The following is a 26431-nucleotide window of genomic DNA, read 5'->3' on the forward strand; positions in this document are numbered from 1 at the left end:
GGGGGCTCAAGCCACGGCGCATCTCCCTGGCAGGGGAAAAAGGCACCAAGGCCCTGAGCCGGCGGGCAAACCTCTCCCAGGAGTGACTGACAGAGGTCTGATCATTCCCCAGCACTCTGCAAGGGGACACGGGCCCCTTGGGAAGCGGCTGCTCCTGGGCATCCTCCTCTGCCAGGCTTGTGCAGTCTGCTCGGCCGTGCCTCGGTGGCAAGGCCCTCTGGCTTACGGCCGCGGGGACTGTGTGGGGCACTCCGGGCACGGGGCACAAATGCTGGCGGTGGCGGAGGGGAGAAGGGGGTCTCACCTGGCCAGCAGGCCCGCTGCCTCGTGCTGGGTGTCGGCACAGAGCAGGGCGTCCCAGACCTGTGTGTGCTCCAGAGCCACCAGCTTCTTGTGGAAGCCCAGTCGGGAGAGCAGAGCCTTCATGGTCTGCGCTGCAAACCTGTGTGCCCAGCAAGGGCCAGGTCACGCTGGGAGCACTGGCCCTGGCCACAGGGGGCATGGGAAGGACAGGGCGACTGGCACCTGTTGGGGTCGCTGGGAAGGCCGTGTTCCTCCCGGCACACTCTCCAGAAGCTGCGGGTCTCAACGTCCTCTGGCATCTGCTCTGTGGCAGAGAAAATTTCCAAGAGCAGATCCACCAGCAGCTGGGGAGAATAAATGAGCATCCCGTAGTGCCACTGGGACGTGGGGACAATCCTCTGCAGCACCAGAGTTGCCTGCAAGAGACAAAGCACCCCGAGGCAGCGCTCAGTGCCCAGGTGCCCATGAGGCAGGGCCCGAGGGGAGAGGCAGGGCGGGCACCCGGCCTGCTGCCCCTGAGCCTGCCCTGAGCCCAGCTTTCAGCCCAGGCCGGGAGCTGCAGCGTGGGGAGAGCATGGAGAGCTGCTGGAGAGGGTGACCTGGAGGGCGAGCAAAGGCCAGCTCCAGAAACTCACAGCCAGGGCAAAGGCGGCCTCATTCCCGCTGCAGAAGATCCTGCCGTGCGGTGGCTGCTTCTCTACTACGGAGAGCAGCGCCGGAAGGACCTCCTCCACGGCGACTTCTGAGGTGCCCATGGCCCTCCACATCAGTGTGGCAGCTCTGTGGGACCAGAGCTGTGTGTCAGCACCCTGCCCCGTGCAGCTGCGTGGGGCCGGGTGACAGAGCCCTGGTGCCCTGAGGGGCCGGGAGGGAGCATGGCAGCAGGCTTGGGAAACAGAGGTGCCCGAGGGGCCCTACGGGCCGGTGAGCACCGAGCTCTGGAGGCGCTTGTGCCCCGTACCTGTCACATAATGGGGCACAGTGCAGGAGGCTCATGACCACGTGAGCGGGATGTTCTTCGGTCAGGCTCACGATGGCCATTTGCAGCCCGGCGTCCACGGTGTCGCAGGACGCCAGTCTCTGCAGGATGGCCCTGACCGTGGCTAGCACCTGGAGGGAACGGCATGGGGGAGACTTGGTGTGCTGTCCTAGGCAGCAACTTGCCCAGCTTCCTTCCCCCAGGAAGTGCTTGCCTTCCCACCCCACTCTGATGGCCCCAAAGGCTGAGCGGGACCAGCGGACATGGCTTGAGGGGCCACGTGATCCTGGGAGGCCTTCAGCCCCGGCCCCAGGCTGCTTGCCTGCTGCAGAGAAGAAACACCCTTCTGGCAAAACTCCAGACTGGGTGCAGGACTCACAGTCAGGGCAGTCACGGCGTCCGTCTCTTGGATGGCCTGATTGAGGGTGTTTGTGGTGGCCATCCCCTCAGTCAGGGCCATGTCAGCCTCCGCCCTGCCCTCGGCCGCTGCCCGCTCACAGCTTGCAGCCAGCTCAGCAGGCGCAGTGCTGGCAGCAGGCTCTGCCCGCAGCTGGCTGGGCACGGAGTCGGGCTGGGCCGTGCCCCCGGTCACGGTGGCGCTGTTCTTTCTGCGCCGGAGACGCAGGAACCTCCGCAGTGCCTGCAGCAAAAGGAAGGGCGGGAAGAGAGGGACGTTCCATGGTCTGCTGCAAGGACGGGGCTGGGCCGAGCAGGGCCAGCAGGCCCGGCCCAGGTGGGGATGGCCACAGGTACCTGCGCCGCTCTACGGAAGCGGCCGCGGGTGGGCTCCTGCTCTTGAGACCGCTCCTTGGCTGCATCTGGCAAAGAGGGAGAGCAGCCGGAGCTGAGGGGCTGTGGGAGAGGCCGGAGAACACAGGCCAGCCCTGCACTCCCCAGGCAGGGAAAGGCCCCTGCCCGTCTGGGAGATGGGGCATAGCTGCCATCGGGGGGGCAGTCCCTGCCCCTGTCCCATCCTGTCCGTGGGCATGTCCATAGGGATGGGATGAGATGGGATGGGATGGGATGGGATGGGATGGGATGGGATGGGATGGGATGGGATGGGATGGGGCGGGATGGGGCCTAGGCTGGCTGCAGGCACCAGTGCTGCGGCCCAGCTGCGCCACTCACCGTCCTGCAGTGTCTGCAACTGCTCCGGCTCTGCAGGCTGCTGCACTGGGGCAGCTGCAGGGCCGTTCTTTTTCTTCCCCTGAAGCCTCCGGAATAGGCTGAGCACTTTGCTCGCCATCCCGCTGCCCGACCTGGAGGGACAGATGCCTCGGCAAAGGTCGGAGTCAGCGGTGCCGCAGTCGTGCCTTGCAGGCACCTGCGACAGGGAGGCCTCAGGAGGATGAGAGGACAGCAAGTCCTGCCCTGTGTTCTCGAGGGCTCCTGCCACAATGACAGGAGACTCCTCGTGAACGATGGCGGTCACCAACTCCCACGGCCTGGCCATAGGGGCACCGGCCGCAGGGATGGGAGATGCCTCGGAAAGACTCCGAGTCAACGTGTCCCGAGGTCTGGCCGCGAGGCCAGCCGCAGGAGTAGCGCGTCGGGAAAGCTCCGGGTGGGCAATGAACGAGCTGGCTGTGCGGCGGATCCACACAGCACCACTCTGTCACGTCCTGTCCCGTCGCGTGCACCGAGCACTCTGGCGTGGCCGTGACGCTGCCAGCACCTATGTCAGCGCGTGTCACAAAGGGCTGCTGCCACACCCTGTTCCACTGCGCCGCACGGTGACCCTGCTGCACCGTGTCACAAGGGGCCCTTGGTGACGCTGCCACGTGCCCCGGGGCCACCCCCTCCCCAGGCAAGGCGCCCCTGCTTGGAAGGAATCCGTTGCCCCGAGTGTCTAACACAGCCCTGGACACACCAAGGCCGGCCAAGTGCTCAGGGAAGGCCTCTCCACGTCTGTGCCCGGCCCGCACAGCCCAACTCGGTGTGGCCCTGGAGCAGAGCGGCTTCCAGCAAGCAAGAAGCAAATGCATCTTGCCAAGAACTAAAACACACCAGCTAGGGAAGATGGCATTAATAAAGGCCTTGGAATTCACAGCTCTCTGAGAGGCATTTGGGGTTCTTGCTGGGCAGAGGTGATCCGCCTCTGTGCTGTGCTCAAAGGGGGGAACACACCCTACCACAGGTGCTTGGCTTGGTCTCCGCAAGCCCAGGCTGGTGCCAAAGCTGCTCTTGACAGCCTTCTCCCTTCCCACGCCCCACTGCCAAGTGCAAGGGGCCTCAGGGACAGAAAGGAGAGCAGGGAGGCAGAGGCAGACAGCTGCACCTACATCACTGGGGGGGCTCCTGGGGAAGCACTTTGCTTGAGAAGCAAGCCCCTCTCTTCCAAAGGCATTTCCACAAATGCGCACATTTCCCGGGGAGCACCAACACACACTTCAGAAACTCTGGCAAGGCTGAATTCCTTCTGCTCCTTGCAGCCATGGCACTCCAGCTCGAGCTCCTCTTTGTTCCCCCTAGTATGTTTCCATGGGTCCTTTCTGGCACGCAGCCCCGGGCCCCCTATAAACAGGAGCTGCCCGCTGCCTCCTCATGTGCCTGAACTCCTGCCTGCGCTCAGGGCAGCAAAAGCAGGCTGTTGCCAGCCAGGGAGCGGAGCCCTGTTCCCGCAGGAGGCTCTGGTCAGCCCCTTCCCCACTGTGCACGCAGCACTTCTCCTGCCTGCCCAGAACGCTCCTGGCAGAGCAGAGCACAAGCTGGCCGGCTCTGGGCTCAGCACAGCCCAAACACAGGCGCACCCCAAACACAAAGCAGCAGCTGTTTTGCAGCCATGCCCCAGAGAGATGGCAAGGATCCCCTGCCCCTGGGCTCACTTGCTTGCCTTTCTGACTGGCTCTGAGGCAGGGGCAGCGCTTCCTGGCTTGTGGGGAGAGCAGAGGCGCCGCAACCACACGCAGCGTGCAGGCACTGCCTGACAGCACTGCGGCCACTGGGACGCTCGCGCCTCTGAGCCTCTGCCACTCCGCTGCTGCTGCTGCTGCTGCTGGTGCAGCTTCATTTGCTTTTTGGCACAGCCAGAGCTCACTGCTAGGCCACGGTGGTCTCTGGTTCTGCCCTCTTCCTGTCCCTGTGTAGGGCTGGAGCATTGCTGTGCTTTCAGGAAGCTTTCTGTGAAGACTTCCAGCATTGCAAGCTCCTTTGCCCTGGCTGGATGCCTGCCATGGAATCCCTGACGGCTGGGTTCAGAGCACACCCCAAGCCGGCTCTTCTAAAACCCAGGGTCACTGTCCCCCTCAGCGTGCTCAGCACGACCTTCAACTCCACGGTGCTGTGCAACTGGAGTAGCAGGACAGGGACCTCTGCAGCCTGAGCTGCCCTTGTTCCTCTCTGCCCGTGCACAGACGACAGCGTGGAAGAGAACGGCAGCAGGGCCCTGCGTGTCCCCGGGCTCAGGATTTGTGCTGCTTCAGCTCCACAGACAGAGCCATGGCTTAAGTGAAAACGCCAAAATGTTTATTAAGGGAAGGCAAAGTGAAGGCGTGAACTGGGAGGGAAAACAGGGGATTGGCAGGGCCAGGGGGCTGGAGGGAGGGAGCTGCAAACAGGGAGCAAGAAGGCAGGAGCTCCTGGAGCTTGCCACAGGCTCAGCTGTGAGCAGCAAGAGCTGGGCCTGGAGCTGCAGCTGGTCCCCTCTGCTCTGCAGGTGCTCCCATCTTCAGTGGGAACTGGGGGTGGCCAAAGGACGCTGGTTCTTCCCATCCTGCAGGCGCAGTTCGGCAGATCTTGCGTCGAAGGTCAGATTGACAGGGGGAGGCTGGAGCCCGCCAGGCGCCAGGGCAGGAGGGGGCCGAGCCCTCTGCCATGGATACAGCAGCATCCCACAAAACCTCACCTTGGCCACGTGCCAAGCACAGGAATAGAGGGAGCAGGCTCTGGCTCAGGATTCTCGTGAGAGCCTCTTCCCCCTCTTCCACTCCCAGCTCCATCACCTGGCTGAAGAGCTGAATGGAGAGCAGCTGCAGCTGGCTGTTGTCCTGCAAGGAAAGGAAAAGTCCTAAGCACCAAATGCTCCCGACCCATTGGAGCAAAGGCCCAAACCTGCAGAGAGCACAGAGTTTGCAGGCAGGGGCCAGTGCTCTTGGCTGGGGGCACAGAGCCTTACGTTGTCAAAGTGTGGCATCTGGGGCTCAGCCAGCTTCAGGGTGCTGATGCTGGGTATCTTGAAATCTTTGTCCTGCAGCAGACGCGTGAGCACGGAGAGGCTGGTCCAGAGCATCTCTGCATTGGGATCACGCAGCTGCTCCAGCAGGTGTTGATAGAGGCCGTGTATTCCTCCGCCCTGTGTGCAAGACGAGGCTGTGCTGTGAAGCCGTGAACGGCTGCAGCAGCAGCAGCTGCTGGTGGCACTGGGGCAGCTGAAGCGGGAGGCAGGAGAGCTGGGAGCAGCTGCCTCTGCTGGCAGAGGCCAGCCAAGGCCAAAGGTGTGTGTTCCCCAGCCCCACGCTGCCAGCGCGGCTTCAGCCACTGCCCCCTTCTCACCAGCGAGGGCTCCTTGCTGAGCAGCACGAGGCCTCTGAGCTGCAGGCGCAGCCTGTCCCTGCACTGGCTGGGCAGGTGCCTGGATAGGAGCCAGAGGGCACTGGGACCGTGTCGGCTCAAGTCCAGACAGTCCAGGAGCTGAAAGGCACAGGGCAGTGACGGGGGAGCCGGCCGGCAGGAGCCCGGAGCCGCACAGGGCCGGGCCCCTGCAGCAGCGGCAGCGGGCGCGGGCAGCGTCCCAGGCGGCTGCGGCTAGCAGAGGCCCGACAGCTGGGAGGCAGCTCAGGCAGGCAGCGCTGGCCGTCAGGCTCACCTCCACAAAGAAGGCCAGAGCAGGCAGATCCCGGCGTGGCTGCTTGCGGATGAGCAGGCTGAGCAGGTGCGAGGCCATGTGGGGACACAGGGGGCTCAAGCCACGGCGCATCTCCCTGGCAGGGGAAAAAGGCACCAAGGCCCTGAGCCGGCGGGCAAACCTCTCCCAGGAGTGACTGACAGAGGTCTGATCATTCCCCAGCACTCTGCAAGGGGACACGGGCCCCTTGGGAAGCGGCTGCTCCTGGGCATCCTCCTCTGCCAGGCTTGTGCAGTCTGCTCGGCCGTGCCTCGGTGGCAAGGCCCTCTGGCTTACGGCCGCGGGGACTGTGTGGGGCACTCCGGGCACGGGGCACAAATGCTGGCGGTGGCGGAGGGGAGAAGGGGGTCTCACCTGGCCAGCAGGCCCGCTGCCTCGTGCTGGGTGTTGGCACAGAGCAGGGCGTCCCAGACCTGTGTGTGCTCCAGAGCCACCAGCTTCTTGTGGAAGCCCAGTCGGGAGAGCAGAGCCTTCATGGTCTGCGCTGCAAACCTGTGTGCCCAGCAAGGGCCAGGTCACGCTGGGAGCACTGGCCCTGGCCACAGGGGGCATGGGAAGGACAGGGCGACTGGCACCTGTTGGGGTCGCTGGGAAGGCCGTGTTCCTCCCGGCACACTCTCCAGAAGCTGCGGGTCTCAACGTCCTCTGGCATCTGCTCTGTGGCAGAGAAAATTTCCAAGAGCAGATCCACCAGCAGCTGGGGAGAATAAATGAGCATCCCGTAGTGCCACTGGGACGTGGGGACAATCCTCTGCAGCACCAGAGTTGCCTGCAAGAGACAAAGCACCCCGAGGCAGCGCTCAGTGCCCAGGTGCCCATGAGGCAGGGCCCGAGGGGAGAGGCAGGGCGGGCACCCGGCCTGCTGCCCCTGAGCCTGCCCTGAGCCCAGCTTTCAGCCCAGGCCGGGAGCTGCAGCGTGGGGAGAGCATGGAGAGCTGCTGGAGAGGGTGACCTGGAGGGCGAGCAAAGGCCAGCTCCAGAAACTCACAGCCAGGGCAAAGGCGGCCTCATTCCCGCTGCAGAAGATCCTGCCGTGCGGTGGCTGCTTCTCTACTACGGAGAGCAGCGCCGGAAGGACCTCCTCCACGGCGACTTCTGAGGTGCCCATGGCCCTCCACATCAGTGTGGCAGCTCTGTGGGACCAGAGCTGTGTGTCAGCACCCTGCCCCGTGCAGCTGCGTGGGGCCGGGTGACAGAGCCCTGGTGCCCTGAGGGGCCGGGAGGGAGCATGGCAGCAGGCTTGGGAAACAGAGGTGCCCGAGGGGCCCTACGGGCCGGTGAGCACCGAGCTCTGGAGGCGCTTGTGCCCCGTACCTGTCACATAATGGGGCACAGTGCAGGAGGCTCATGACCACGTGAGCGGGATGTTCTTCGGTCAGGCTCACAATGGCCATTTGCAGCCCGGCGTCCACGGTGTCGCAGGACGCCAGTCTCTGCAGGATGGCCCTGACCGTGGCTAGCACCTGGAGGGAACGGCATGGGGGAGACTTGGTGTGCTGTCCTAGGCAGCAACTTGCCCAGCTTCCTTCCCCCAGGAAGTGCTTGCCTTCCCACCCCACTCTGATGGCCCCAAAGGCTGAGCGGGACCAGCGGACATGGCTTGAGGGGCCACGTGATCCTGGGAGGCCTTCAGCCCCGGCCCCAGGCTGCTTGCCTGCTGCAGAGAAGAAACACCCTTCTGGCAAAACTCCAGACTGGGTGCAGGACTCACAGTCAGGGCAGTCACGGCGTCCGTCTCTTGGATGGCCTGATTGAGGGTGTTTGTGGTGGCCATCCCCTCAGTCAGGGCCATGTCAGCCTCCGCCCTGCCCTCGGCCGCTGCCCGCTCACAGCTTGCAGCCAGCTCAGCAGGCGCAGTGCTGGCAGCAGGCTCTGCCCGCAGCTGGCTGGGCACGGAGTCGGGCTGGGCCGTGCCCCCGGTCACGGTGGCGCTGTTCTTTCTGCGCCGGAGACGCAGGAACCTCCGCAGTGCCTGCAGCAAAAGGAAGGGCGGGAAGAGAGGGACGTTCCATGGTCTGCTGCAAGGACGGGGCTGGGCCGAGCAGGGCCAGCAGGCCCGGCCCAGGTGGGGATGGCCACAGGTACCTGCGCCGCTCTACGGAAGCGGCCGCGGGTGGGCTCCTGCTCTTGAGACCGCTCCTTGGCTGCATCTGGCAAAGAGGGAGAGCAGCCGGAGCTGAGGGGCTGTGGGAGAGGCCGGAGAACACAGGCCAGCCCTGCACTCCCCAGGCAGGGAAAGGCCCCTGCCCGTCTGGGAGATGGGGCATAGCTGCCATCGGGGGGGCAGTCCCTGCCCCTGTCCCATCCTGTCCGTGGGCATGTCCATAGGGATGGGATGAGATGGGATGGGATGGGATGGGATGGGATGGGATGGGATGGGATGGGATGGGATGGGATGGGATGGGATGGGGCGGGATGGGGCCTAGGCTGGCTGCAGGCACCAGTGCTGCGGCCCAGCTGCGCCACTCACCGTCCTGCAGTGTCTGCAACTGCTCCGGCTCTGCAGGCTGCTGCACTGGGGCAGCTGCAGGGCCGTTCTTTTTCTTCCCCTGAAGCCTCCGGAATAGGCTGAGCACTTTGCTCGCCATCCCGCTGCCCGACCTGGAGGGACAGATGCCTCGGCAAAGGTCGGAGTCAGCGGTGCCGCAGTCGTGCCTTGCAGGCACCTGCGACAGGGAGGCCTCAGGAGGATGAGAGGACAGCAAGTCCTGCCCTGTGTTCTCGAGGGCTCCTGCCACAATGACAGGAGACTCCTCGTGAACGATGGCGGTCACCAACTCCCACGGCCTGGCCATAGGGGCACCGGCCGCAGGGATGGGAGATGCCTCGGAAAGACTCCGAGTCAACGTGTCCCGAGGTCTGGCCGCGAGGCCAGCCGCAGGAGTAGCGCGTCGGGAAAGCTCCGGGTGGGCAATGAACGAGCTGGCTGTGCGGCGGATCCACACAGCACCACTCTGTCACGTCCTGTCCCGTCGCGTGCACCGAGCACTCTGGCGTGGCCGTGACGCTGCCAGCACCTATGTCAGCGCGTGTCACAAAGGGCTGCTGCCACACCCTGTTCCACTGCGCCGCACGGTGACCCTGCTGCACCGTGTCACAAGGGGCCCTTGGTGACGCTGCCACGTGCCCCGGGGCCACCCCCTCCCCAGGCAAGGCGCCCCTGCTTGGAAGGAATCCGTTGCCCCGAGTGTCTAACACAGCCCTGGACACACCAAGGCCGGCCAAGTGCTCAGGGAAGGCCTCTCCACGTCTGTGCCCGGCCCGCACAGCCCAACTCGGTGTGGCCCTGGAGCAGAGCGGCTTCCAGCAAGCAAGAAGCAAATGCATCTTGCCAAGAACTAAAACACACCAGCTAGGGAAGATGGCATTAATAAAGGCCTTGGAATTCACAGCTCTCTGAGAGGCATTTGGGGTTCTTGCTGGGCAGAGGTGATCCGCCTCTGTGCTGTGCTCAAAGGGGGGAACACACCCTACCACAGGTGCTTGGCTTGGTCTCCGCAAGCCCAGGCTGGTGCCAAAGCTGCTCTTGACAGCCTTCTCCCTTCCCACGCCCCACTGCCAAGTGCAAGGGGCCTCAGGGACAGAAAGGAGAGCAGGGAGGCAGAGGCAGACAGCTGCACCTACATCACTGGGGGGGCTCCTGGGGAAGCACTTTGCTTGAGAAGCAAGCCCCTCTCTTCCAAAGGCATTTCCACAAATGCGCACATTTCCCGGGGAGCACCAACACACACTTCAGAAACTCTGGCAAGGCTGAATTCCTTCTGCTCCTTGCAGCCATGGCACTCCAGCTCGAGCTCCTCTTTGTTCCCCCTAGTATGTTTCCATGGGTCCTTTCTGGCACGCAGCCCCGGGCCCCCTATAAACAGGAGCTGCCCGCTGCCTCCTCATGTGCCTGAACTCCTGCCTGCGCTCAGGGCAGCAAAAGCAGGCTGTTGCCAGCCAGGGAGCGGAGCCCTGTTCCCGCAGGAGGCTCTGGTCAGCCCCTTCCCCACTGTGCACGCAGCACTTCTCCTGCCTGCCCAGAACGCTCCTGGCAGAGCAGAGCACAAGCTGGCCGGCTCTGGGCTCAGCACAGCCCAAACACAGGCGCACCCCAAACACAAAGCAGCAGCTGTTTTGCAGCCATGCCCCAGAGAGATGGCAAGGATCCCCTGCCCCTGGGCTCACTTGCTTGCCTTTCTGACTGGCTCTGAGGCAGGGGCAGCGCTTCCTGGCTTGTGGGGAGAGCAGAGGCGCCGCAACCACACGCAGCGTGCAGGCACTGCCTGACAGCACTGCGGCCACTGGGACGCTCGCGCCTCTGAGCCTCTGCCACTCCGCTGCTGCTGCTGCTGCTGCTGGTGCAGCTTCATTTGCTTTTTGGCACAGCCAGAGCTCACTGCTAGGCCACGGTGGTCTCTGGTTCTGCCCTCTTCCTGTCCCTGTGTAGGGCTGGAGCATTGCTGTGCTTTCAGGAAGCTTTCTGTGAAGACTTCCAGCATTGCAAGCTCCTTTGCCCTGGCTGGATGCCTGCCATGGAATCCCTGACGGCTGGGTTCAGAGCACACCCCAAGCCGGCTCTTCTAAAACCCAGGGTCACTGTCCCCCTCAGCGTGCTCAGCACGACCTTCAACTCCACGGTGCTGTGCAACTGGAGCAGCAGGATAGGGACCTCTGCAGCCTGAGCTGCCCTTGTTCCTCTCTGCCCGTGCACAGACGACAGCATGGAAGAGAACGGCAGCAGGGCCCTGCGTGTCCCCGGGCTCAGGATTTGTGCTGCTTCAGCTCCACAGACAGAGCCATGGCTTAAGTGAAAACGCCAAAATGTTTATTAAGGGAAGGCAAAGTGAAGGGGTGAACTGGGAGGGAAAACAGGGGATTGGCAGGGCCAGGGGGCTGGAGGGAGGGAGCTGCAAACAGGGAGCAAGAAGGCAGGAGCTCCTGGAGCTTGCCACAGGCTCAGCTGTGAGCAGCAAGAGCTGGGCCTGGAGCTGCAGCTGGTCCCCTCTGCTCTGCAGGTGCTCCCATCTTCAGTGGGAACTGGGGGTGGCCAAAGGACGCTGGTTCTTCCCATCCTGCAGGCGCAGTTCGGCAGATCTTGCGTCGAAGGTCAGATTGACAGGGGGAGGCTGGAGCCCGCCAGGCGCCAGGGCAGGAGGGGGCCGAGCCCTCTCCCATGGATACAGCAGCATCCCACAAAACCTCACCTTGGCCACGTGCCAAGCACAGGAATAGAGGGAGCAGGCTCTGGCTCAGGATTCTCGTCAGAGCCTCTTCCCCCTCTTCCACTCCCAGCTCCATCACCTGGCTGAAGAGCTGAATGGAGAGCAGCTGCAGCTGGCTCTTGTCCTGCAAGGAAAGGAAAAGTCCTAAGCACCAAATGCTCCCGACCCATTGAAGCAAAGGCCCAAACCTGCAGAGAGCACAGAGTTTGCAGGCAGGGGCCAGTGCTCTTGGCTGGGGGCACAGAGCCTTACGTTGTCAAAGTGTGGCATCTGGGGCTCAGCCAGCTTCAGGGTGCTGATGCTGGGTATCTTGAAATCTTTGTCCTGCAGCAGACGCGTGAGCACGGAGAGGCTGGTCCAGAGCATCTCTGCATTGGGATCACGCAGCTGCTCCAGTAGGTGTTGATAGAGGCCGTGTATTCCTCCGCCCTGTGTGCAAGACGGGGCTGTGCTGTGAAGCCGTGAACGGCTGCAGCACCAGCAGCTGCTCGGGGCACTGGGGCAGCTGAAGCGGGAGGCAGGAGAGCTGGGAGCAGCTGCCTCTGCTGGCAGAGGCCAGCCAAGGCCAAAGGTGTGTGTTCCCCAGCCCCACGCTGCCAGCGCGGCTTCAGCCACTGCCCCCTTCTCACCAGCGAGGGCTCCTTGCTGAGCAGCACGAGGCCTCTGAGCTGCAGGCGCAGCCTGTCCCTGCACTGGCTGGGCAGGTGCCTGGATAGGAGCCAGAGGGCACTGGGACCGTATCGGCTCAAGTCCAGACAGTCCAGGAGCTGAAAGGCACAGGGCAGTGACGGGAGAGCCGGCCGGCAGGAGCCCGGAGCCGCACAGGGCCGGGCCCCTGCAGCAGCGGCAGCGGGCGCGGGCAGCGTCCCAGGCGGCTGCGGCTAGCAGAGGCCCGAGAGCTGGGAGGCAGCTCAGGCAGGCAGCGCTGGCCGTCAGGCTCACCTCCACAAAGAAGGCCAGGGCAGGCAGATCCCGGCGTGGCTGCTTGCGGATGAGCAGGCTGAGCAGGTGCGAGGCCATGTGGGGACACAGGGGCCTCAAGCCACGGCGCATCTCCCTGGCAGGGGAAAAAGGCACCAAGGCCCTGAGCCGGCAGGCAAACCTCTCCCAGGAGTGACTGACAGAGGTCTGATCATTCCCCAGCACTCTGCAAGGGGACACGGGCCCCTTGGGAAGCGGCTGCTCCTGGGCATCCTCCTGTGCCAGGCTTGTGCAGTCTGCTCGGCCGTGCCTCGGTGGCAAGGCCCTCTGGCTTACGGCCGCAGGGACTGCGTGGGGCACTCCGGGCACGGGGCACAAATGCTGGCAGTGGCGGAGGGGAGAAGGGGGTCTCACCTGGCCAGCAGGCCCGCTGCCTCGTGCTGGGTGTTGGCACAGAGCAGGGCGTCCCAGACCTGTGTGTGCTCCAGAGCCACCAGCCTCTTGTGGAAGCCCAGTCGGGAGAGCAGAGCCTTCATGGTCTGCGCTGCAAACCTGTGTGCCGAGCAAAGGCCGGGTCACGCTGGGAGCACTGGCCCTGGCCACAGGGGGCATGGGAAGGACAGGGCGACTGGCACCTGTTGGGGTCGCTGGGAAGGCCGTGTTCCTCCCGGCACACTCTCCAGAAGCTGCGGGTCTCAACGTCCTCTGGCATCTGCTCTGTGGTGGAAAACATTTCCAAGAGCAGATCCACGAGCAGCTGGGGAGAATAAATGTGCATCCCGTAGTGCCACTGGGACGTGGGGACAATCCTCTGCAGCACCAGAGTTGCCTGCAAGAGACAAAGCACCCCGAGGCAGCGCTCAGTGCCGAGGTGCCCATGAGGCAGGGCCCGAGGGGAGAGGCAGGGCGGGCACCCGGCCTGCTGCCCCTGAGCCTGCCCTGAGCCCAGCTTTCAGCCCAGGCCGGGAGCTGCAGCGTGGGGAGAGCATGGAGAGCTGCTGGAGAGGGTGACCTAGAGGGCGAGCAAAGGCCAGCTCCAGAAACTCACAGCAAGGGCAAAGGCGGCCTCATTCCCGCTGCAGAAGATCCTGCTGTGCGGTGGCTGCTGCTCTAGCACGGAGAGCAGCGCCGGAAGGACCTCCTCCACGGCGACTTCTGAGGTGCCCATGGCCCTCCACATCAGTGTGGCAGCTCTGTGGGACCAGAGCTGTGTGTCAGCACCCTGCCCCGTGCAGCTGCGTGGGGCCGGGTGACAGAGCCCCGGTGCCCTGAGGGGCCGGCAGGGAGCATGGCAGCAGGCTTGGGAAACAGAGGGGCCCGAGGGGCCCTACGGGCCGGTGAGCACCGAGCTCTGGAGGCAGTGGTGCCCTGTACCTGTCACATAGTGGGGCGCAGTGCAGGAGGCTCATGACCACGTGAGCGGGATGTTCTTCGGTCAGGCTCACGATGGCCATTTGCAGCCCGGCGTCCACGGTGTCGCAGGACGCCAGTCTCTCCAGGATGGCCCTGACCGTGGCTAGCACCTGGAGGGAACGGCATGAGGGAGACTTGGTGTGCTATCCAAGGCAGCAACTTGCCCAGCTTCGCCCAGGAAGTGCTTGCCTTCCCACCCCACTGTGATGGCCCCAAAGGCTGAGCTGGACCAGCAGACATGGCTTGAGGGGCCACGTGATCCTGGGAGGCCTTCAGCCCCGGCCCCAGGCTGATTGCCTGCTGCGGTGAAGAAACACCCTTCTGGCAAAACCCCAGACTGGGTGCAGGACTCACAGTCAGGGCAGTCACAGCGTCCACCTCCGGGATGGCCTGATTGCGGGTGTTTGAGGTGGCCATCCCCTCCGTCAGGGCCATGTCAGCCTCCGCCCGGCCCTCGGCCGCTGCCCGCTCACAGCTTGCAGCCAGCTCAGCGGGCGCAGTGCTGGCAGCAGGCTCTGCCCGCAGCTGGCTGGGCACGGAGTCAGGCTGGGCCGTGCCCCCGGTCACGGTGGCCCTGTTCTTTCTGCGCCGGAGACGCAGGAACCTCCGCAGTGCCTGCAGCAGAAGGAAGGGCGGGAAGAGAGGGACGTTCCATGGTCTGCTGCAAGGACGGGGCTGGGCCGAGCAGGGCCAGCAGGCCCGGCCCAGGTGGGGATGGCCGCAGGTACCTGCGCCGCTCTACGGAAGCAGCCGCGGGTGGTCTCCTGCTCTTGAGTGGCGTCCTTGGCTGCATCTGGCAAAGAGGGAGAGCAGCCAGAGCTGAGGGGCTGTGGGAGAGGCCGGAGAACACAGGCCAGCCCTGCGCTCCCCAGGCAGGGACAGCCCCCTGCGTTCCCGAGGGATGGAGCACGACAGCCATCGGGGGGCAGTCCCTGCCCCTGTCCCATCCTGTCCGTGGGCATGTCCATAAGGATGGGATGGGATGGGATGGGATGGGATGGGATGGGATGGGATGGGATGGGATGGGATGGGATGGGATGGGATGGGATGGGATGGGATGGGGCGGGATGGGGCCTAGGCTGGCTGCAGGCACCAGGCCTGAGGCCCAGCTGCACCACTCACCGTCCTGCAGCGGCTGCAACTGCTCCGGCTCTGCAGGCTGCTGCACTGGGGCAGCTGCAGGGCCGTTCTTTTTCTTCCCCCGAAGGCTCCTGAACAGGCTGAGCACTTTGCTTGCCATCCCGCTGCCCGACCTGGAGGGACAGATGCCTCGGCAAAGGTCGGAGTCAGCGGTGCCGCAGTCGTGCCTTGCAGGCACCTGCGACAGGGAGGCCTCAGGAGGATGAGAGGACAGCAAGTCCTGCCCTGTGTTCTCGAGGGCTCCTGCCACAATGACAGGAGACTCCTCGTGAAGGATGGAGGTCACCAACTCCCACGGCCTGGCCACAGGGGCACCGGCCGCAGGGATGGGAGATGCCTCGGAAAGATTCCGAGTCAACGTGTCCCGAGGTCTGGCCGTGAGGCCAGCCGCAGGAGTAGCGCTTCGGAAAAGCTTCGGGTGGGCAATGAACGAGCTGGCTGTGCGGGGGATCCACACAGCACCGCTCTGTCACGTCCTGTCCCGTCGCGTGCACCGAGCACTCTGGCGTGGCCGTGACGCTGCCAGCACCTGTGTCAGCGCGTGTCACAAAGGGCTGCTGCCACACCCTGTTCCACTGCGCCGCACGGTGACCCTGCTGCACCGTGTCACAAGGGGCCCTTGGTGACGCTGCCACGTGCCCCGGGCCACCCCCTCCCCAGGCAAGGCGCCCCTGCTTGGAAGGAATCCATTGCCCCGAGTGTGTAACACAGCCCTGGACACACCAAGTCCGGCCAAGTGCTCAGGGAAGGCCTCTCCACGTCTGTGCCCGGCCCGCACAGCCCAACTCGGTGTGGCCCTGGAGCAGAGAGGCTTCCAGCAAGCAAGAAGCAAACGCATCTTGCCAAGAACTAAAACACACCAGATAGGGAAGATGGCATTAATAAAGGCCTTTGAATTCACAGCTCTCTGAGAGACATTTGGGGTTCTTGCTGGGCAGAGGTGATCTGCCTCTGTCCTGTGCTCAAAGGGGGGAACACACCCTACCACAGGTGCTTGGCTTGGTCTCCGCAGGCCCAGGCAGGTGCCAAAGCTGCTCTTGACAGCCTTCTCCCTTCCCATGCCCCACTGCCAAGTGCAAGGGGCCTCAGGGACAGAAAGGAGAGCAGGGAGGCAGAGGCAGACAGCTGCACCTACATCATTGGGGGGGCTCCTGGGGAATCACTTTGCTTGAGAGGCAAGCCCCTCTCTTCCAAAGGCATTTCCACAAATGTGCACATTTCCCGGGGAGCACCAACACACACTTCAGAAACTCTGGCAAGGCTGAATTCCTTCTGCTCCTTGCAGCCATGGCACTCCAGCTCGAGCTCCTCTTTGTTCCCCCTAGTATGTTTCCATGGGTCCTTTCTGGCACGCAGCCCCGGGCCCCCTATAAACAGGAGCTGCCCGCTGCCTCCTCATGTGCCTGAACTCCTGCCTGCGCTCAGGGCAGCAAAAGCAGGCTGTTGCCAGCCAGGGAGCGGAGCCCTGTTCCCGCAGGAGGCTCTGGTGAGCCCCTTCCCACTGTGCACGCAGCACTTCTCCTGCCTGCCCAGAAGGCTCCTGGCAGAGCAGAGCACAAGCTGGCCGGCTCTGGGCTCAGCACAGCCCAAACACAGGCGCACCCCAAACACAAAGCAGCAGCTGTTTTGCAGCCATGCCCCAGAGAGATGGCAAGGATCCCCTGCCCCTGGGCTCACTTGCTTGCCTTTCTGACTGGCTCTGAGGCAGGGGCAGCGCTTCCTGGCTTGTGGGGAGAGCAGAGGCGCCGGAACCACACGCAGCCTGCAGGCACTGCCTGACAGCGCTGCGGCCACTGGGACGCTCGCGCCTCTGAGCCTCTGCCACTCCGCTGCTGCTGCTGCTGCTGGTGCAGCTTCATTTGCTTTTTGGCACAGCCAGAGCTCACTGCTAGGCCACGGTGGTCTCTGGTTCTGCCCTCTTCCTGTCCCTGTGTAGGGCTGGAGCATTGCTGTGCTTTCAGGAAGCTTTCTGTGAAGACTTCCAGCATTGCAAGCTCCTTTGCCCTCGCTGGATGCCTGCCATGGAATCCCTCACGGCTGGCTTCAGAGCACACCCCAAGCCGGCTCTTCTAAAACCCAGGGTCACTGTCCCCCTCAGCGTGCTCAGCACCACCTTGAACTCCACGGCGCTGTGCAACTGGAGCAGCAGGATAGGGAGCTTTGCTGCCTGAGCTGCCCTTCTTCCTCTCTGTCCGTGCACAGTACACAGCAGGGAAGAGATGGGCAGCAGGGTTCCGCGTGTCCCCGGGCTCAGGTTTTGGGCTGCTTCAGCTCCATGGAGATGCGGGTAACGTGGAAAAGGCAAACTCTTTATTAAGCAAAAGCGAAGGGCAGGGGTGAGCTGGGAGGTAAAAAACGGGGATGGGCAGGGCCTGAGGGCTGCAGGGAGGGAGATGCCGCCAGGGAGAGGGATGGCAGGAGCTACTGGAGCTTTCCACAGGCTCAGCTGTGAGCAGCTAGAGCTGTGCCTGGAGCTCCAGCTGGTTCCTTCTGCCGTGCAGCTGGTTCCATCTCCAAGGGGAACTGAAAATGGCTGAAGGAGGCCGCTCCATCTGATCCAGCTGACAAAGGAAGTGGCGAAGATCTGCTTTGGAATGTCAGCTGGATCCCTATGCTGGTGCAGGATGGGCTCTCCCCTGAGGGCGTGAAGAGCTGAAAGAGAGAGGAGCAGAGTCACGGCCAGAGGCCAGATTGAGGGAATGCAAGGAAAGCCTCCTGCCAGGGCCATCCCAGCCGGCTGTTGCCATGGCCAGGAGGGAGCGGCAGACACGGGCTTGGGCCGGAAGGTGCTGGCCACGGATCCCCCACGTGCCCCTGAAAGCTCTCCGGGCTCTGCCCCCGCCGCCCCTGGTCCGCACAGGGAGCAGAGCCCTGGGCAGCCCGGGCACGGACTGTAGCTGCGGGGCCGGCATGTGCAGCTGCCCCCAGCGGTCCCCGCTGGCCCGCGGCTGCCCTCACTCACCCTCAGTGAGGACCTGGAGCTCCTCCTTCTGCCCCGTCATGAGCGCTCCGGCCACCCCTGGCAAGACAGAGGCACAGGTGGCGGCCCCAGGCGGCAAAGCTGCCCGACATGGGCGCTGCCAGCCCCGGGGCCGCACGCCCTCCTCCCCGGGCAGGGCTCAGGCCGGGCCCCTGCCGCACGCTGCCGCCCTGGGGAGGGCTCGGCTGCGGGAGGGCGGCGGCAGCGGCCAGGGCTGGGCTCCGGCTGCCGGGGCAGCAGCCGGGCCGGGAGGCGGGGAGGGACGCCGGGCTGGTGGCTCACCCGTGATGCTGACGGCCGTCTCTGGCAGGGACCTCTGCGGGCTCTGCAGGCGCGGCAGGGCGCAGCGCAGGTGCTCGGCCGCTGGGCTCTGCTCCTGAAACAGCTGCGGGGAGCGCTGGCAGGGAAGGCCTGGCGCGGGCTCTGCCCCTCGGCCTGGCGCTGCCCGAGCCGGGCACCGGCCCAGCCGGCCCGCACGTCCCAGGGCAGGGAGTGGCGTGCGGGGCGCAGGCTGGCGGCCCCGGGTGCGGCGCTGGGCAGGGGCACAGCTGCCAGCCCCCCACGCCGAGTACCGGGGCCAGGGGGCTTCTCCAGCCTGCGGCTGGCGCTGCCGGTCTCCGTCACATGAGCAATCCATGCAGGGTTCTCCAGCTAGGTCGGGTTTGTTGCAGTGATGGTATGCACTTATCCTCAGTTTCCAAAACAGAAAAGCAAAGGTGAGAAGAATAATAACTGGCATGATTTGATGCCCTGCTGCTATTTCTTCTGCCATATTGCTTTGAAAAGTTGGAGCAGTGAAATGGAGAGTTGGGAGACACTGCAGTGGCTCTCAGGGCAGTTGAGAGAATAAAAGAAGGGCGGACTACTCTGTAAATATAATGTCTCAAAGCTTATTAGGCAGGAATCCTGCATAGGAGTTCTCGTGGGGTTTTTTTTTGGTTTTTTTTTTTGTTTTGTTTTTTTGTGGTTTTTTTTTTTGTTGTTGTTTTGTTTTTTGTTTTTTTCTTTTTTACCCTATGTTTTTATAACTAAAAGGTACAGTGTATTTTTTTTTTGTTCATTTGTTTTTTTTTGGTGTCCTGTTTTTGTGATCTATAGAAATCTAGAAATCTCCTCTGTTTTTATTTTTTTTGTTTTTTCTTGTGTAATCGACATTATGACTGACTGTGTAACTTCCTTGCCAGGCAACAAAAATTCCTATGCACTTTTTGTTGCAGTGCTGGTACCTGTGCCAGCTGTCTCATGCTTGTTATGTGCCCATAAGATGTTACAGGGAGAAGCTGTAGCCAGTGTCAAGGGATTGCAAGGAGGGGTGGAGGAATCAATCCTTCATTCCTTAGGAAGAAAGGAAACAGAAGTACTGAGATGAGTTGACACTACTTCTGCTGCTATGGGTTTATGGCACATTGTAATACAGTTATTTACAAGCAGGAACTCAGCAGGCTGTTAAAAAATGGCAGCAGAGGGCTGAATAAGTTAGCCCTCTTCATGAAAGACAACGGATTTACTTTGTCCCCAAGTTGGTAGGGATCTCATTCTGTGATAAGGTAAAGAAACAAATTGTGGGTAGAATAATTATACACACATCCACGTTGAGACAGTCTGACTGGCGAGGTATCTGGCTGTTGTGTAAGAATCTCTAACCAAATCCTGAATTCTAATTGACTTTCACCAGTCAATTCATACTGGCTTTCACAAAGGCAGTTGTCAATGCTCTGTGGTTGAACAGCTTATGGAATTAGGTGAAAGTCACTCACCATTCTGAGCAGACTGCATTCTGAAAGTACGCATGAAACAGCTAAAAAATCCCATCAAATATAATTTAGCAGGGAAAGGATTTATAAAGATTTCATTGTAAATAAAAGCATGTTGTTCTGATTTTACTTTCATTGTTCTGTAAAATTAGGATGACTTATAAATAATGAATAAATGAATTTTTTTTATTGAACATAAATTAATTTTTTCTTTACAAATGGCTGCATAGATAAAATACTATTTATATATTTCGGAAAACTGTGGGAGAGCTGTGGAGAGTTCTGTTTAAATCACCCCAAGTGATTTATAAATCACTTCTAAATTGTTTAAATCATCTCCAGCTCATAAGATAGGAAACTCTTTTTGTTAGAGAAGCAGCTAACCCATGTCTCTTCATACTTGAAATATCTGATGCTTTGAATAATACATGACATTTGAATGCTGATTTTGCACTTGGGACCCAGATCATCTACTAATCTTTAGGGATATCGGGACTTGACACCCAGCTCAGCAGCTTGCTTTATGCAGTAACCAGCTGCAAGCAACTTAAAGAACATCAGCTGTGAGAGTCACTTCTAAAACTTCCTGTCTCCAAAGTTAAATTATTTAAACAAATACTATAGGTTTTTAATAAGATGTAAAATGTATAAGGAAGCTTTCAGAATGGCTTAGTGAGATATAAATGGACTGTGATTGACTGGAAATACACCTAGGTGCTGTGATGGTACCTTTTGCTATGGAAGTGTGAGCCTGTTGTTACTCAGGAATGACAGACTTCATGGTCAGGAAAACAAGAGGTTCCATAGAGCAAGGAGTTTCCAACAGTGCAAACCAGCACCAATCATTTTGCAAGTCAGGACAGCCTTCAGTCACGTTTTTTCTGAGTTTCATATTGGATGCTCTCATTACTGTTTTCTGTTCACAGACTCATCTGGAAAATGTGGAGATCCTGAGCTGTTTACACCGACTAATCCCTCAGGCTAGGAAATAGAGCAGAAAACAATGCATGTGACAGACACCTTAATCCTTTTATGATCTCCATCTTTAATAGGCATCCTGATGGCACACAAGAAACCTGACTGCAGAGTGGTCATGCATACAGAGCACATGTCACTAGTTGCTCAAAAGTGGGCCTGTGGCTATTTCAGGCTGAGTGGGTGGGTGTTTTCTATATCACATGCATGTGACAGCTCTCTTCATGTAGTAGGTGAATGCAGTAACTGATGTTCCACCACTAACATTTGTTTAATGCAATCAAAGAAAAGGGTTTTTTCTTTACATTATTGGTTTCTATATATCCAACTCTGTATCATAATGGATTCTGAAAGCCATAGTGACTTCTTCATCTGCTGGGTTTTTGTTGGTTTTTTTTTTTAAGAGGTCTAATAGCACAGTTAACACAGTTGAATTATTTCTCCATGTAAGAAATTTCACTCCATTTTCCGCTTTCCACATTTATTCAGTTTATTTTCATCAGGTCCCAGCTTGCTGTCTGGCAAACCAATCTCATTCCATATTAGTTTGTGATGAGGCCACAGGGCAAAACAAAGCAAAAAGAATAGGAAAAAAGTAGCCAAGAAAAGAGAAGCCCTTGACCTCCTTCCTTTATGTGGCAGCGTCCTTTGGCTGAAAGATAAGTGTTGTAGTATAGATGAAAGTAATTCCTCTAATACAAGAAGTATAAATTTATTTCTAGCTCCTCTCAGTGTGGAATTTGTGTGCTAGATTTGGATAGTTAACACTTTGTGATGGGAGTCATGATTCAACAGAAAATATTTTCTAGTTGAAAAACTCGCATGACCGATAGCTGGTGAAAACCCAACACAAGCAGAAAGTTTGTTTGGCCACCCTGTCTTAAGAGCCTCACTCCTGAGTGAAATTGGCAAAATGAAGCCAAGATCTTTCCAAAGGCTCGGGCCTGTTTATTGAAAGTCAAGACAAGCGCAGAGGAGAGCCCAGGGTGAGCCTGGGACCTGGGCTGCAAGTCCGAGTTCCAAGCTAACAATGCTGCCTGCTGCACAGGGTGTTTCCTTGGACACGGGCTGGACAGAAGGACCCAGGTGCTCAGCACCCGGGGCTTTTAAAGTCTCTTAAAGCCACAGGAGTGATGCACTCTCAATCCACCTGTTGCTTGCTCCTTGTCTTGGTTGTTGGTTGCTCCATAAGATGGTGCATCTCTGGCCAATCATTCCAGAGTTCTGAGGCTTCACTGGCTGCCTGCTCTTGCAATCATGTTTCATATTAATGTCATCATCTCCTGAGGCAGTTTTCTAGCAAATTCCCTCACCCAGATCTCACCACCCTTCCTCTACTGGGCATGCATTCCTATTTCAGCACATTTAATTCCGTAACTTATTACTCTATAACTTATTACCTAAATTAAGTGTAACAATTGATTGCATTAAGTAACAATTCATGTCCCCGCCTACAAAAGCTAACTTTATTTATAACCCTACTGCCAAGAACTTGGAGCTCTGCTCCTGCGCCTTTCTTGGCAGGGCTCCTGGGGCAGCTGGTTACTGTGACAACACTGCCTGTTCTTTTGTATCAGATACAGCAGTGATGAGAGAAAATAATAAAACACAGTCTAAAGCAGAGCTCCTGAAGAAGGGACAGCCACAGTGTGTCCTTTTGTTGTTCAGAAGCTTCTCACCATCAGGGAAGGGAGCAAAACTGAAAGTTGGCCTGTGATGGAAACTACATCAAAACCTACCACTTTAAACCTGAACTGGAAATCCAATCATCCTCTTGTGGTATTCACATATTCTGTGGACAGAAAGAGACTTCATTCTCTGCCAGGATTTTCCTGAGAAGCTGTGAGAAAGCTCAGAGAAAACAATTCTTCTCTTAATCTCTGCACCCGTTGTTGTGCACATGTGGAATGTGTTCTGGAGGTTGTTTACCAAAAGGTAGTTTCCTAATTGGACTCTGGTGCTGGTGTTGGGTTCCTTGCCCAATTGGATCCAGTGTGTTGGACTGCCTGGCAATGGAGATGGGTTTTTCCTAGTAGTATAGTGTAGTAGTGTAATATAATATAGCATAGCTTAATAAAGCAATTCTTCAGCCTGTACTATACTATAATATAGTATAGCTCAATAAAGCAATTGCTCAGCCTTCTGCAATCATGGAGTCAATGCACATTATTCCCCCTGTTTGAGGGCCCCCTGCCACACAATAATCCTATAAGGATTGATCAATGGCCTTTAACAGAGAAAAAATTGAATATCCTTAAGAGACTGGTAAGGGAGCAATTACAGGTCCAAGATCACATCACACCCATGAATAGTCCCGGGAATTCACCAATATTCCTCATCCACAAGAAGACATCGGGCTCCTGGAGGTTGCTTCATGACCTGAGGAAGATGAATGGAATGACTGAAGACATGGGACCTCTTCAGCCTGCACTTCTTTCTTTAAAAATGTCACATTAAAAATGTGACTTTATGGTCTCATTTTTCAATGGGACCCTTCTGAGAGATATCCTTTGTTGAGAATAGAATGGGTTTTTCTTCCCTACAGGTTTCCAAAGACTAGTTTTACAGTGTTAGGGATGATAGCACAAATTGTCATTAAGGCCAGAACAAGACTGTTCAGTTTAGCAAGTCAAAATTTGCAGTTATCTATTTACCACTGAAAAAAAGATTCTCTTGATTGGGCAATGCAAAATTCTGATGATTTACAATACGCATTGTTAAATTTTCCAGGTATTTGTTCTGTTCCTTACATGGCTCACAAATTATTGCAAGCAAAATTGAGTTTTAGAGAGGAACCTATGTTAAGTGAGGAACCTTTAAATGCAATAACTCTCTTCACTGATGGATCTGGGAAAAGTCATACATCAGTTGTAATTTGGTTGAACCAAACATCTAAAACCTGAGAATCAGATTTTCAAATAATAGAAGGATCTCCTCAGATTGTTGAGCTTGCTGCTGTGATTCAGGCTTTTCAGCTCTTCCCACAACCTTTTAATTTAATCAGAGATTCTGTTGCTAATGTGGTTAAAAGATTAGAAGGATCAGTTCTAAAGGATGTTAGTAACGACACTTTATATTGTTGGCTTTCCTGTCTTTATACATCATTGCAATATAGAACTAATCCATATTTTGTTTCTCACATCAGGGCTCATTCTTCACTTCCTGGATTTTTAGTGGAAGAAAATGTGAGAGCAGACAAACTGGGAATGGTTATTCCAAACACTTTGCAAACATTTTTGAACAAGCAAAACTGAGTCATGTCTTTTTTCACTTGTGCAAATGTTTCCAATTTCTAAAAGTCAGACTAAAGCTATCATCAGTACTTGCCCTGACTGCCAGCTTGTGAGCCTTCTGTTTCTACAGGAGCGGTCAACACGCGGTGTTTGCAGAGCCTGCAGTTGTGGCTATCACTAAATACCCTTCCTTTGGTAAATTTAAAAATACTCATGTTTCAGTGGGCACATTCTCTGGTGCAGTTTTTGCTTCTCTTCACACAGGTGAAACAGGTAATCGTGCTTGTCAACATTTTTTGCAAGCTTTTGCTTCATTGGGTGTGCCCCAAAAAGTAAAAGTCAGCAATGGTCCTGCATATATATCTCAAAAATTTGCCACATTTTTAAAGGATTGGACTGTTTGTCACCATTCTCCCATACGTCAAGCAATTGTTGAGAGGACACATCAGACATTAAAACGCATTCTTGATCAAGAATGAGGGGGGGAGTAGAGATCACACCACAGATGAGGTTGAACAAAGCTTTATATATTTTTAATTTCTTGAATTGCTCTGTTGCAGAACCTGATCCACCAATTTTTAGGCATTTTTCAAATAACACACAGGCAAAATGAAAAGAAAATCCCCCTGTTTTAATTAGAAACCCTGGGACAGGACAAATTGAAGGTCCTTTCTGATTAACCACTTGGGGCAAAGGGTATGCTTCTGTCTCTACAGGTGCAGGAATTAAGTGGGTCCCAGTGAAAAACATCAAACCATATCACACCCCAGAAGGTGTTGATGAGTCCAAGACTGTAGAAGCAAGTACGCAGACGTGAGCTGAACAGAGGGATCACGGGTCACACCTGACGTTCCTTGTTCATTGCTGGGACCTGCAAACTCTGATTTTATGCTGTTTATTAATGTGTCAATTGTTGGTTTTGTAGAGCTTTTTTGGCAAAAGTGTGGTTTTTGTTTTGTGACGTTATAGATCCCCTCTATTGGGTTTTCAAAGGTGAAGTTTTTATTAAAGGTCAAAAGCAAAGTTTTTAAATTGAGGAAGATATGGGAGGATCTTTTGCCAAAAATTAGCTGACGAAAAGAATGGAGCAAAATTGAATGATACACTGATGTTGGTTGTTTTTAATTGTTTAACAATTTAACAAACTAATGCCAATATCACTGCAATAACACAGTGATATTAAACAGATGTTAACATCTGTTTAATATCACTGTTAAACAGATGTTAAGATTGTTGGGCATGCTACCCTTTGAAATAGAACAGCTGTTGATTTTTTCTATTTCCTGGCACATGGACATGGTTGTGAGGAATTTGTGGATTGTGTTGCGTGAACCTGTCTGATCATTCTGAATCCATCCACAAAAACATACAAAAGCTGAAAGATTTGACAGCTCCAATTAAAGAAGATGCTGGATCCTGGTTAGATGATTTGTATTTTGGATGGAGCTTTGCACCTTGACAAAGGGAACTTTGGAAGATAGGTCTATATGTGTTGGGTGTTTTGGCAGTGATACTGTAGTAATACCTTGCATACCTCAGTGTGTGCCACAAATGATGGACAAAACTATCAAAGAAGTGTTTAGCATATAAGAGACATAGGTAGGAAATGGATTCACAGAGAGTTCTCAAAATCTCACAGAGATGGTGGATGAAGGTATTGACATAGAAGAAGGTTTTGAATTAAGACCTTGGAACAGGTGAGACTTCTTCTGACAATGACTTGTAATTGCTATCAGACATGACTTATGCCCTTTGAACTGACTGGACTTTCACAACATTAAAATTGCTGTGTTGTAAAATAGCAAGGCTTAATGTGAGCAAAAAGGATGCTTTAAGCAAGTAAAAAGCAGATATACTATAGTAAAGCTATGAAACGCAAGGCAGTTAATAAATGACACGGTTATGAAGGGTTTTTTTAGTCAGAAGGTTTTGGGAAAGCTGCAAAAGGCAGGGCTTAAAGACATAAGAACTGCGATTAGAGCTAAGCAGCAGCCATGAGATAAGTCAGCAGCAAAATTACATAAGACGTAAAAAAGTAAGGACAAATGGAACAATGGTCTTTGTATTAAAACTTGGCTAGAATAACTCCCTAAGCTACAGAAAAGTATATCTAGTGAGATATTAGGAACTTCTGAACTTAATAATGGAGCTCTGTGCATTGTGCTTTAAGGCTTACAATGGGTATTTCATTCCAAATAAGCAAGCACTGTTTGAACAAAAGGTACCTGTGCTTCTAGGGGTTGGATAGAACTACTGTCAATATTCTTTTGCTTTGTGGGATTGGTCAAAAAAGTTTACTTTTTTAAGGTAAGGTAACATTAAGTTCTTTGTGTGCTGCCGGGGATGTGAGCTGCTGGCATCTTCCCATTGTCATAACCATGTAATGAGAGTGGAAACCAAACAGCTGGAAAACAAACAGCTCGAGACGTGTTCCTCAGCATTCCTGTCCAGTTCATGGATTGTACACAGACCCCTGGCCAGCAATGCTCTCCTCTCAGGAAATGTGGAGGGACATGGAGTTATTCAGCTTTGTGAAGAACAGGCCCCAGGAAGACTTTAGCTCCACTTCCCAAAACTTCAGGGTGGCTGTGAAGAAAGTGAGAGACTTTTTTAACAGGACCAGTTACAATAGGATGTGGTCTACTATTTTGAGGGATAGATTGTAAACAAATCAAGTTGTTATATG

This window comes from Passer domesticus, chromosome Z (genome assembly GCF_036417665.1).
Source record: "Passer domesticus isolate bPasDom1 chromosome Z, bPasDom1.hap1, whole genome shotgun sequence".
NCBI lineage: Eukaryota > Metazoa > Chordata > Aves > Passeriformes > Passeridae > Passer > Passer domesticus.